General features: G+C 39.4%; 1 pseudogene; it reads left to right on the forward strand.

Annotated features, from left to right (window-relative positions):
• The first annotated feature begins 4,873 nt into the window (after nt 1-4,873).
• LOC121999540 lies at nt 4,874-9,931 on the forward strand (annotated as a pseudogene).
• The last annotated feature ends 318 nt before the right edge of the window (nt 9,932-10,249 follow it).

Consider the following 10,249-nt stretch of genomic DNA (forward strand, 5'->3'; position numbering starts at 1 on the left):
GCTCAAAAGGATTGTCATGTTAAACCCTGCAGGTGGACTTAGTCCGACATGACGATGAAGTTGAGTGGTACTACTCTTGGAGCTAGATATTAATTAAGTGAGTTGTCAGTAACTTACTTAATTAGTGGATATTTGTTATCTTAAACATAGGGAGACTAACACACTCATAATAAGAAGGAGCCCAAAATGTAATTTGGGATTGGTGCGGTAGTTCAATAATAATTCTCTAGTGGAATGAATTATTATTGATAAAATTAAGTTGTGTGTTCGGGGCGAACACGGGATGCTTAATTTTATCGGGAGACCAAAACCAATTCCTCCTCTCGGTCCCTATCGTAGCCTCTTAATTATAGAGTACTATACCCACCTATACCCACCTTCTTACCCATCCTATAGGGGGCTGGCCAAGCTAGCTTGGAGACCAAGCTAGGGCCGACCATGTTTTGGTTCATGGGTGAATTCATGTGGCCGGCCCTAGCTTGAACTCAAGCTTAGGTGGCCGGCCCTATTAAAATAAAAAGGAATTTTATTTTTAAAATTTTTCTCATGTGGATAACATGATTTAAAAGAGAGTTTAAAAATTTAAATCTTTCCTTTTATAAGATTCTACAAAAGATTAAGAGAAGAGTTAAATCTCTTTCCTTATTTGTAGATTAAAAGGTTAATTTTAATTTTGGTAAAAACTTTCCTTTTAATCATGTTCATGATTTAAAAGAGAGTTTAAAAATTAAATATCTCTTTTATAAAGCTTCTACAAGGATTAAGAAAAGATTAGATATCTTTCCTTATTTGTAGATTGGAAGAGATTTTAATTTTTAAAGATAACTTTCTTTTTATCCACATGTTTAAAAGAAATATTTTAATTTATAAAATTTCCTTTTTTATTGACCATCATGAAGGGAAAATTATTAGAGAAATTTTTTTAAAAAAAATTCCGGAAACAAATTAGGAAAGTTTTAATTCTTGATTGAATTAAATTTCCTTTGCTTGGTTTAAAGTGCCCGGCCACATTGTTGATGAGAAAAAAATATTTTTAATTAAATAAATTTTCCTTATCAATGGCAAAAGAATTAAGGAAATTTTTATTCAAAATTTCCTTATTTGCCAAGGCCAAGGATTATAAAAGAGAGGGTAGAGGTGCCTTCATGGTGTACAACTTTATTATTTTTCCTCTCTCTTTTTCTTCCTTGGTGTGGCCGGCCATCCTCTCCTCCTTTCTTCTCTTTGATGGCCGAACCTCATCCTTCTTGTGGAGACTCATATGGTGGCCGGATCAAGTTTAGAGAAGAAGAAGAAGAAGGAGAGAAAGAAAGCTTTGTTTCTAGCATCCCTTGGAGCATGGTGGTGGTGGCCGAACCTCTTCATCCTAGAAGAAGTTTTGATGGCCGAATCTTGCAAGGAAGAAGAAGGTGCTTGGTGGTTCTCATCTCGGAAGATCGTTGCCCACACAACGTCCGAGGTTAGAAGAGGAATACGGTAGAAGATCAAGAGGTTTTTTCTAAAAGATATAACTAGTAATTTTTCTTTCCGCATCATACTAGTTATTTTTGGAAATAATACTAAATACAAGAGGCATATGATTCTAGAGTTTCGAATTTGTTTTCGATATAGTGTTCTTTTATTTTTTTTTCCTTGTGATTTGATTGTTCTTTTCGGTTAACCTAAAGTTATTTTAGGAAATTAAATATTAGCTTTCTATAAAAGGTTTTGTCTAGTCGGTGGTGGTTGCTCCCATATCCAAGAAGGTCATGTGCCTCGCCACGTCAGTACTGGGAACCGATTATGGAAATTAATATTTAATGGAATTAATAACTTAAGGTGACTTGGGTCGAACGTGTTAAGTTCCGCAGGAGATCCAAGTCAAAACCTAAAAGAACAAATAGATTAAGTTTTGGATCAAACGTCTTAAGTTCCGCAGGCGATCCAAAATTTAATTTAAAAGAACACATGGTAGCTAGGAAAAGGTTCAGACCGTTGTACAAAATTTTTGTACAGTGGAACCTCTAGGCTTTCCGAGTAGCAACCAACAATAGTGTCTGGGCAGAGGATCTTATAAGATCTCTTGGAGAACTGCCGATTGATCCGTTCGGGTGACGCGTTGCTTCGGGGTGCCTTGCCTTTTCGTGCATCCCGAACGGGAGCATCATCCGAAGACGATCCCCGCTCTTGATTCGTCTGGGCTATCTCCTAGGGGTTTGGAACAAGGCTCGATGAAAGGGGATCAGTGCGGGTGAAGCTACCCCCTGTGTGTCGGTCGGCCTTCTATTCTGCCCCCAGATGGAGATTTACTCCGCTCAATCTTCCTACCCTGCTCGTCTACCAATCATCGATGTTGCAGGCTATGGCGCTTGCCGATCAGCTAACACTTGTTGTTGTTGCTGCTCGATCATCTTTGCTGCTAAGGTTTGAACGAGCATGTCGAGCTCTTCTTGGGTGAGCGTCATGGTGGTGAGTCATCCAATGTCCTTCATCTTCTCAGCTCGGATGCAGGTTACCTTCCCAAAAACTATGCCAAATATGATCCTTTCTGAAAGTCTAAGAGATGGAAAGCTGGGGATGTGGCGCTCACGTTGACCTCCTGTGGACTCCGCTCGGACCTACAACATAGACTACGTCAGTGCCGAGCTAGGGTAGGGGTTCCCGGTGTTAGCCCTCCCGACGCTCAAGTCAGTCACCAGTGATGAAGAATAAGGTGGAGAAATTAGAAGACTGTAGCGCAAACAGTAAATATCGCATACCTCCGCCGATGCTTGGACCCCCCTTATATAGAGCTCTTGTAGTGCACATGCAACTTTGTCATTGCCGAGACCTGCTACCAAGTCGAGCAGTATAGCCGCTTGGCCGAAGTTGAACTCTACCCTATCAAGCTCTGCTGTCTGGACGAGCGGGGTAGCCGCTCGGCTCGGCTTCTGCACATCGTTTCTCTTGAGCGTCGGTTGTTTGACTTCTCCATGGTGAAGGAGGCAGTGGCTCGGTACCTTCTCCCTCCGGTCGGAGCATGGTGGCCTGATCGACCGTGGATATCTGAGCATTGACCGCCTTGACTTTGACCTCCATTGTGGTCGCGGGGTGGGCCCTTCTTCATCACCGTATCAATCAATATAGTGTAAAGGTGATCAAATGAAATATAGTCTCAGGTAAACTTATTAAAAAAAGTAAGAGCGTCAATATAATTATCTACTAACCCACAAGCATAGCCAATAATATAACACTCACTAACATGCTCAATTAGGTATAACCAATACATCGGGAGTACATGCAGTCCATCCCAACTTGCACGAACAAATACATGACCAATGTATATAGAAAGCATATAACAAGTACTGATTGTAGGTGAAACGCTCTACTAAAGATTGTCTCATGTGCAGTCAGGATAAGTAAATAGTGCCCATGGGAGAAATGTTCTACCACGGATGGTTCCATGGGAGGACAAGATGAGATAGCTATCTAGCTCTTCAACTACTGACTACAGGAGAAACACTCTACCACGAATGGTCCTGTGGGTAAACAGGATGTACAAGTGTACAAACAAAAAATGATAAGTAAGCAGTGACAATCGCCTCTAAGAGTAAACTTTGCTAGCTACACTATGATATGATCTCACTAGCATATAGTCACAAGCTCAAACAACCGCTATGGTCTACATGCGATAGTTCAATATCACTATTTGATCTAATGGGTATTTCAAATGCATAGACATGCAATAAATAACAAGTCTAATAACACACATCTGAGTACCACAATAGCAAGTGTAATAGTAACAATTTCAATCAAGAAAATCCTAGTCATCTAGTTATAATATCTCATTTAACTTCCTTGTATCATCATGAATATCATAACCAATGGGTTTGAAATTAAGTAGTCATGGGGGTCGGTCCTAAGGAGATAACCTAAGGAGATAACCCAGTGAATACTATACCACTCTGCTAAAATATGATATCTATCATGTATAGGTAGGTATAGTCTCGTTGGCATATATACACTCGTATAAGTACATGTATATTTATAAGTACAAACCTAAGTGTATAAGGAGAATGTGATGTAAATGCACGAGTATCAATTGGTAACTATATTATGGTCTAGTAATATCATACATACCCAAACAATACATGCACGGAAGCAAAGGGGACTACATAGATATTAAAATAGATCAAAATATAAGCTTAAGTAATAAAAGGTCATGCTCAAGAATTAATATAGAGTAGATATCAAGGTAAAATAACTACTACTCAATCAATGCAAATAATAGAATCATGCACTAAGGTCAAAGATCTAAAGAATACAAGTAGGAACTACCCATCTGATATATAGATCGTGCTGAATGTCTTCACATCGAAACACTTGTCTCAAATTAGTATCCTACAACACAAAATATATATTATAGCTAAGTTCTACAATAAATCAAATAGTTAAACTTGACCCTAATCCGATTAGGAAATCATATTTTAATTCCATTTAATGATCCGACACTTTTTTCACAGCTAATCTCCTTATAAATTAATCCAACCCAATTAATTAACCTTCTTAACATACTTCAATTATCGAAACAAGACATGAACTGACAATCCAACCATTCCATTTATCATTCTATAAATTTGTACTTAACTCAATTAAGGCTACTCTTTAACCATATTTAATTGTTTAATTAATCAAGCAAAACTTACCATCGGATTCAATTTAAACCTTACTGTTACAATTGGCATGGGGTAAGTAATTGAATGAAATTTCACCCATCAACCTCCTCAACATTATTAGCAAATTTAATCAACCCAATCTAACAACTAAATTCCAGATTGCACTCGACAACAGGATCGATTAATTAGTTCACACAACTTAAGTAAGGCAAGTTTGTTACCCTTCGACTTCTTCGGCAATGCTATGGGATGCAGCAGATGGCTACGGGCTGGCGGCGATGGTTCTCATCTTATGGAGCAACAGCCAACAGGGTAGGAACAACAATGTCGTGGCTAACCGCAAGGGCTGGCCCTGGTAGTCGTGGAGTTGGTTGTGGCTGTGGGTTGGCACCGTTGGCCACGGTTATCAGTGTCTGGCCGCTTAAGTCGGGTCGTAGTGACCTTATTTGACCGTGGTGATTGGATAAATTGTAAGATACGGCAAATTTAATAATAAGTGTTATTGGAGAAATAACCTTATTGATTTTTTTTTGGAGAATTTTTAGAAATTTTTTGGGATTTAAATGGAGTCCGTATGAGATGTTTAAGGGGATGAATCGATTGGGCTTAGCTAAAGCCTCTTTAGAAGGCTTTCCTCTTCCCCGTTCTCGCCAACACCTCCTCTCCTCATCTCCTCTGCAAGCTTTCCTCTCCTGATCTCATCGATGTCGGATTTTCTTTTCCGATCTCGCCGGCGTCAAGCTCCTATCATGATCTGTTGTGGTCCTCACCGTCCCAACGTCTTTGGTCATTAGGGGGGAGCTGCTGTCAGCCTCCCTTTGGTCACAAGTAGATTGGTCTGCTTTCCAGCCAATGTCGTGCCGCCCACTCTTCTCGCGTCTCTCTTTTCACATGCGATTTTGGGTCTCACATTGGTGGTGTTGCCAGTGCCACCGCGATGTGTCACTTCCACAACCATCATCACCCCCTCGGCTATGCCCTAGCTTCCGACCCATTTCCACCGATCTTCCTCTTCTTCCCCTGTCAGAGTCGGAACAAATCTGTTGCCACCCTGACATGAGAGATTGGATCGACCATCTTTTTCCTCCTTCCTGATCAGTCGAGCGTTGGCTGAGCAGTGCCTTACATAGAGCCTTCTTGCTGTCGCATCGGAGGAAATTGGCTAACCCTAGCTCGATGTGATGATTTGGTTTATACACACTGCTGATTGGGGCATTTGATTTGGAAGACAATAAATCCATAACTCCAACCATCATTGTTTGCAGGTGATCCACAGCTCCAGCAACTATTTCGGGCTGTGAACCTCTTCGGTCGTGAGCCACCGACAACTACCATTGTGCTCGGTGAGTATTAGGGATGATTTATGGCTAAAACTAATCTAAATATGGGGATGAATTAGATTAGGATTAATGATGAGACCTAATTCAATCAAGGAGTTGGGATTAAGTTAAGTTAATCATTAATTAGATGTTAATTAAATATCATGTATGATTAGAGTTACTCTAATTAGATTGGGAATTTTATTTAGATATTTACTTCATATGTAATTAGCTAAATATATTATGTGCTCGCAAGACTGGAAGTTGGGACGAGTGTCTCGAAGTAGGATCTTTCAGACGTGTTATATAAAGGCAGGTATTTCTTCCTTGGCCTTTTTAGTTCTTTGAACTTAGTGCATGATTGTTATTGGTTGATGGATTAGGTTGTTTTACCTTAAATCTATTCATTTTGTTATCTTGCTTGAGACTTATCTGCTTGACCTTAGAGATGATCTGGTTATTTCATATACAGTCTCGACTTCTGATATCTATACTCTGTTGTGTATACACATGTAGAGTATTTATTGTAGCAGATATCTTGTTGACTACATGAACATGCTGATTTTGCATATGATGTCGAGTGTGCACATTATTGGTATGTGTTGTAGAAGTAACCATGTTGACTGTCTATTTGCATGTTGTGTGTGTACACATGTCTGGTAAGACTATTGGAGGTTTCTTGTTGACTATACCTATGTGGTTGTGTTTATACGTGTCTGGTATGACTATTAGAGGTTTCTTGTTGATTATACCAATGTGGTTGTGTGTATATATATCTGATGTGTACTATTGGAGAAGTCATGTCAATTATGTCAATGTTGGTGATCATATGTGATTGGTGTGACATTAGAGGTATCATGTTGATTATACCTACGTTGTAGGGTGCGTACGTGTATGGTATGTACGTGTCTGATGTGACTATTGATTGTATTTATTGTTTAGTGACACTAGTTGGATTTATCCATACTTGTAGGCATAGGTATAAGATGAATCATTGTATTGGAGGTATTTATGATGATTGGGATGTTGCATTGATGATGATCGTATCGACATCATGAATATTTATATCATGTTCATCATTGCATTGCATGCTGACAACCATTGTCTACCTTGTAGCGTGAGAGAGTCGTCACTCATTTTTAGTGTCGCACACCGGGCCACTCATGGGTAGTGATAGTTGGAGCAGTTATCGCATACCCTATCGTGCCACTCGGTCACTAGGCGTTGTGAGATCCGGCATTGTGAGCAGTCAGGGACCCCATCACTATGTAGTTAGATAACTACTTAGAGCATTGTCACCTCGGCTACTCGAGAGTAGTGTTAGCTAGAGGGTTGTACAATTGTCATTATCCCGATCCCTCAGTCACACAGGGGTCATGACAGGTGGAGGGACGGGCGGGAGTGACACCATGTGACATGCATGCACATTTGTATATGATGCACGGTGCATCTTGTGGAGATATATTTGCATACATGTCTATTAAATACTAGCTACATGTGATTATGATATGTTTCATTTGTTTAAGCTATGATTGTTGCATATGGTTGTCATGCTTTATACATGTCATTTATTATACATGTATATGCTGTCGGTTATATTGCTCAGACGTTGCAAGTAGATTTGTTGTTGATCCCCGATGAGTTTAATGATTATTATACCGTATCTATCGATTTCCAGATTAGATATGTGCACTTCATTATGTCGGTTATGGTTATGTGCACTTATTTTGTCATTTAAGGTTTTGACTTTATGTGTTAGATCCTGATTGGGTATGTATGTTTATTATATCATGTGTGATCATGATCTTATGCGTTAGATCCGAATTGGGTATGTGTATTCATTACACCAGTTATGTTTAGATGCATTGTTTATGTTAGTATGATCATGTTCTTATTTCCCTACTGAGACTATAAACTTTGATCTCCGTATTTTATTTAGGTCATGGACTATCTTGTCTATTACTCGTTGAGGGACTTGTACTCACCACCACATTTATGTATTATCTTTTTCCTCAAGTAGCAAGTAGATAATTGTGGAGTCACTTGGAGTATCCTGTCTGCCGGTCCCACATCACATCCGAGGATGGTTTCTAGTTTTGTTTCCTATTTTACTCGCATTACGATTTATGGACATGGCATTGTATAACTCGACTTTGTTTTGGAGTGTTGCTATGTGGTGTCTTGTAGTCGTTTTGTTATGGTTGTATAATCTAGCCGGCTAGCAGTTTGTTGTTCTTGATTTATGAGTTTTCCTTTCGTTTTCTGCTGTATTTTTAGTACAGTCGTGTGGCTTGTTTATTATATAACTGCGTGGTTGTGATCATTTTGTTCCAACCAAGTGGGTATATATAACTACGTGGTAGTGTATGTTCCAGTCGTGTGGGCTGTTGATTATAGCATGTGAATAGTCTTGTGGCATTGTATATATATTTCATATTGTCACTGTTACACGGGAGATGTTGTTTGTTTGTCGGGTAGGGGCCCCTCTGGGGCGTGACACAAATGGTGAGGTGGAGGACGCAACGTCACCACATTGGACTCACACTGAAAGGGAGCCGCGGTACGACGACGATTCGGTGGTGGCAGCTTGACGAGTTCACGAGGGAGCTACGGCGGCGATTAAGAGTGGATCAGGAGAGGAAATGAATCGCTGAATAAGAATAGGAGAAGAATTAATTAGGTTTTTAATTTATATAGTTAGGTTGATGATTTATAACCTTATGTTAAATAAAATCAATCAATATCTAACTTAAATAACATTTCAAACCAACTTTCTCTGCGCCTAATAGATTCCTTAAACATGTCATCGGAATTTCGTTTAAATCTTAAAAAAATTCTAAAAAATTTTAGAAAATTTTGTAAGGTTACGTTCTTTCTTAATTAACACTTATTAATTTATTATTATTTATTGTTGTATCACTTGAGAGTTAAATTGGATGCCTTTTCTTTATTCCGGTATTCTTCTTGGTGTTGTTTATTTTTCATATTCTTGTCATTACATTTCTGAGTTCTCAACATTTTTATAAGAATTTATGATCCTGTTTGCTTTGTTTGCTTTCAATAGAAGTTCAAACTTTGGTTATTTTGACAACTACAATTTGAAATTGTCTTCTTGCAGCCTTGCATGAGTACTACGTGCATCAGGATGTAGTAGCTAGGCAGGACTACCTTTATTCTGGTCACTACAAAAGCAACCTCCCTAGAGGTCCACAGAATGCTGTTGTCACTTGCCTGCTGAAGGCAAATCACTTTGATTATCAGCAGTACAATTTGCAACAGGAACGCATGAGCTTTATGTTGACCGAGATTCTACTGAGCAAAATGAGCCAGATGTTTTCTCCCATGTCAGATGTGTTGCCGACTATATTACTCCCACCTTCTGCATTTTTGCGGCCGAAGTATGCCCTTTGGGATTGTCCAAGACCTGCTCACGCTTCCAAATGGTGCCAAGACTGCTGCAGAAGATTCCATGCTAGTCGGGCGATAAATGAAGGTGCACCTAGTATGGCACCAGTGCTACACCGTGGTGGCATTGATTTAAAGGATGGTCCACTTTTTTCAGCTCTTAGCATAAGACACTTGGGGAAAATGTCGGGATTCCAGTTTGTGAAGGTGCTGCAACTGCAAAGTCTCCATGGAATGCTTCGGGAATGGTCGCTCTGTGTCTGCATTGGCATTAATTTATGCTTATCCAAGCATAACCTTTATTTATCTTGTTAACCCAATGAAAAACTTAGTTCTTTTGTCTGTCACTTACATGCAGAGCTATTTGATCTTTGTGTTCTTGAAGGAGCATCATTTAGAGAAGGGCTTTTCTTTGACAAGCCAAGAAGGGAATTTGAGAGTGGAAATAGAAAGCAAAGGTCTTTACCAGATTACAATGGCTGTGGTTGGCATGAATCTAGAAAGCAAGTCATTAAAGAGTTTGGGGGTCTTAAAAGGTCCTACTATATGGATCCACAACCACTTACACTATGAGGACACATGTTGTAGGATCGATGACGTGATAGAGTGGGGAGGGGGTGAATAGCACTCGTGACTAATTTGTTCGTTTCGTAAGACACACAGAATACACAGCGGAATAAAAAAGGAGAATAAGAGCAATGCTAACACAATTTATGTTACTTGGTTCGGAGCCTATAACGACTCCTACTCCAGAGTCCGCGATCGTTGATCGCTTTCGGTGGGTAATTACTAGTAGTTTGGAAATCTTTTATAAGTAAGCAATTTCAAGTACTGAAAAAACAAAATATACTGACAATAAGGAATTAGGAATTTGTTCATCGGTTGTTGGAG

The sequence above is a fragment of the Zingiber officinale genome, chromosome 7A (genome assembly GCF_018446385.1).
Source record: "Zingiber officinale cultivar Zhangliang chromosome 7A, Zo_v1.1, whole genome shotgun sequence".
Classification (NCBI taxonomy): domain Eukaryota; kingdom Viridiplantae; phylum Streptophyta; class Magnoliopsida; order Zingiberales; family Zingiberaceae; genus Zingiber; species Zingiber officinale.